The sequence below is a fragment of the Phyllobates terribilis genome, unplaced genomic scaffold, assembly GCF_046119375.1.
Source record: "Phyllobates terribilis strain yellow unplaced genomic scaffold, ASM4611937v1 Scaffold_499__1_contigs__length_1316695, whole genome shotgun sequence".
In the NCBI taxonomy this organism is placed as follows: Eukaryota; Metazoa; Chordata; class Amphibia; order Anura; family Dendrobatidae; genus Phyllobates; species Phyllobates terribilis.
In genome coordinates, this window is record NW_027363259.1 from 158,683 (window position 1) to 161,859 (window position 3,177).

The 3,177-nt window shown below is 41.3% G+C and overlaps 2 non-coding genes across 2 annotated transcripts; both read left to right on the forward strand.

Annotated features, from left to right (window-relative positions):
* Positions 1–1,172: 1,172 nt before the first annotated feature.
* On the forward strand, positions 1,173–1,366 carry LOC141230375 (U2 spliceosomal RNA). Its single transcript, XR_012296901.1, has one exon. It is a non-coding gene; the product is annotated as a U2 spliceosomal RNA (small nuclear RNA).
* Positions 1,367–2,481: 1,115 nt separating this feature from the next.
* LOC141230472 (U2 spliceosomal RNA) lies at positions 2,482–2,672 on the forward strand. The gene has a single exon (XR_012296933.1). It is a non-coding gene; the product is annotated as a U2 spliceosomal RNA (small nuclear RNA).
* The last annotated feature ends 505 nt before the right edge of the window (positions 2,673–3,177 follow it).

A 3,177-nucleotide genomic window follows, 5' to 3' on the forward strand; every position in this document is an offset into this window, starting at 1 on the left:
CCTGCTTTATGTGGCGACTGTTTTTCCTTCTCCTTACAGGAAAATTAAGAGAATAGAGAAGTTGGTATTCACATTCCTGTGGTGTAGTAAGATGGAGAAGTTGAAGCGGGAGAGCCTTTTTAAGGCTTGTCAGCATGGTGGGCTGGCCTTTCCCAATATTGAAGTTTTTTTAGGCCTTAATTATATTAAGACTGTGGTTATTTTGCTGGGTAAAGGCAATAAAGGTGCTTTTATGGCTAATTATTCTGCTGGATGGATGTTGTATGGGTTATGCTGGAGGAAGAGAGATGCGAGTGTGCCTGTGGCCTTTAAGTGTCCTGTTTGGTATGAGGTGATTGAGAAATTTGTGAGAAAGCATGATTTGTTGAGTGTGGGAATGAATGATTTTAGAATGACCAAGAATGTGGTGAAAAGAATGAGTGCAAATGAGGTAGAGTGTAATATTGTTGGGCTGAGAGGGAATGAGGTTTCAGATGCATGGAAGAAGTTAGATACGTATGGGATGTCAAACAAACAGAAGGATGTGGTGTGGATGACTTTACATAATATTTTACCTGTGAGAGAAGTGCAGAAGAAAAGAGAGTTGATAAGAACAGATGTGTGTCCGAGAGTGGGATGTGGTGGTTGTGAGACTGTGAGGCATGTTATGTGGGATTGTGAGTACGCGTACAGTGTGTGGAAGTGTGTAGGTGGATTGTGTAAGGGTTTAGCAGGCGTGAATTTTGTGGATTGGCGTGTGGCGATGTTTGGAATTGGTGCGTGTAGTCGGTCTAAAGATAGAATTTTATGGTTGATAATGGCTTGTGTGATGGAGAGTTTGTGGGATGCAAGGAACCTTGGACTTTTCAAGAGGAAATCTTTATCAGTGAATGAATGTGTTAGACTTATTCTTTCAAGACTATACCTGATATATAAGTTGGACAGCAGAGGCGGTGGTGGCACAGATGCCGAAGGGATTTGGAAATTTAAAAAGTGGCATTACCTTATCAAATACCAGTGATTTTTTTCTTTGTGATTCCTTGAAGTTTCTGCATTTGTGTTACGTAAAGGATGTTCCCTTGTGATTATATTTCGTCTTATACTACTGCTGAATAAATAGAACCATGATGATGAGAAGTTTTAAGTAGCAAATTTTGGAGAAATTCATACTGTTTGCTAAAAAACTAAACTGAATGGTTTAAAAAAAAAAAAAAAAAAAAAAAAAAAAAAAAAATCTGTTCTTATCAGTTTAATATCTGATACGTCCCCTATCTGGGGACCATATATTAAATGGATTTTTAGAACAGGGAGATGGAAAAAGAGCTTGCTCTGTCCACTCCACGCATTGACCTGGTATTGCAGTATCTCCAGGACCGGTGCACCCCTTCTTTAATGCAGTTTCTAAAATCAGAAAGAATTGAATTCAATGTTTTTTGTTCATTTTGCTTGTTTGTCAGATTTTGGGATGGACTCTTTGGCTTTGCTTTTCTTCTCCTCATTGGATTTTTCATGTTCAAAGTTGCAGAAGCCAGATTACAAGCTCATTTTGGTTCAACTTCAGCAACTGTGCATTGCATTGCCATGTAATGTGATGCAATGCTATCTTTCTAGCTCTCCCTTTTTACTTCCTTTTGGATAAACAGACATATTAGGCAAGCATTTTGGAGCTTTCACCTAAATAACTACAGGTGGTGAGATAAGCTGCACAATATAATTGACCTTTCAGTATATTGTTGCACACACACCATCTATTTAGCAAATGCCCTTGTTATCAACAGCAGCCTTTTAAACTCACCTGAGCTAACAGGTATGTGCGCTGGTTACTCTGCTGCGCTTAAAATTTCTTTTTTGGTTTGCTACAATGCCTTTTCTGAAACGTTGTCTCCTTCTGCTGGAACACTGACTTCTTTCATTTAATGCCTGCAGACTATAAAAGAGAACCCAACCCAAAAAGTTTGGTTGATTAGTCTGTGGCATTCTGTTAAACTGTTGCTTATGGCGGTCTCTGTGAGCTTCTCAGCGACATTCAGCCAGCCAGGTATCCTGCCTGCAGTAGATGGAATGTGGCAATGGAACGCTGGCTGCGCGTGTCATAATAGGCTCTGAGCCTTTATATACCTGTGCACAGCAGCAGCCACCTTCAGTCTGCTGCTGGACAGCCAGCAGCAGCAGCAGCAGGAGAGGTATGTAATCAGGAGCCCTCCTGCTAAGGGTAGACAGCTGCTCGTTCCACACCACCCCCCGCCTTAATTGGTTCTCCTCCCTTCCAACGGTGTTGAGGCGGGTGGGAACAGCAGGGGGTGAAGGTGCTGTGTTTAAAGAGGTGGAGTTATGCAGATCTAAAACGCGTGGATTGCAGCAGCAGCAAGCCGAAAAGTGCAGGCATGTAAGGGATCTAGAGGTTGACAACATGTCTTCTTAATGGGAGTCCAGGAGCTCATCTCCACAAATGGACTTTTCAGGATCCTTGGGTGGCTCCGTAGTTTGAAACCAATTCTGGTTATCGCTTCTCGGCCTTTTGGCTAAGATCAAGTGTAGTATCTGTTCTTATCAGTTTAATATCTGATACGTCCCCTATCTGGGGACCATATATTAAATGGATTTTTAGAACAGGGAGATGGAAAAAGAGCTTGCTCTGTCCACTCCACGCATTGACCTGGTATTGCAGTATCTCCAGGACCGGTGCACCCCTTCTTTAATGCAGTTTCTAAAATCAGAAAGAATTGAATTCAATGTTTTTTGTTCATTTTGCTTGTTTGTCGGATTTTGGGATGGACTCTTTGGCTTTGCTTTTCTTCTCCTCATTGGATTTTTCATGTTCAAAGTTGCAGAAGCCAGATTACAAGCTCATTTTGGTTCAACTTCAGCAACTGTGCATTGCATTGCCATGTAATGTGATGCAATGCTATCTTTCTAGCTCTCCCTTTTTACTTCCTTTTGGATAAACAGACATATTAGGCAAGCATTTTGGAGCTTTCACCTAAATAACTACAGGTGGTGAGATAAGCTGCACAATATAATTGACCTTTCAGTATATTGTTGCACACACACCATCTATTTAGCAAATGCCCTTGTTATCAACAGCAGCCTTTTAAACTCACCTGAGCTAACAGGTATGTGCGCTGGTTACTCTGCTGCGCTTAAAATTTCTTTTTTGGTTTGCTACAATGCCTTTTCTGAAACGTTGTCTCCTTCTGC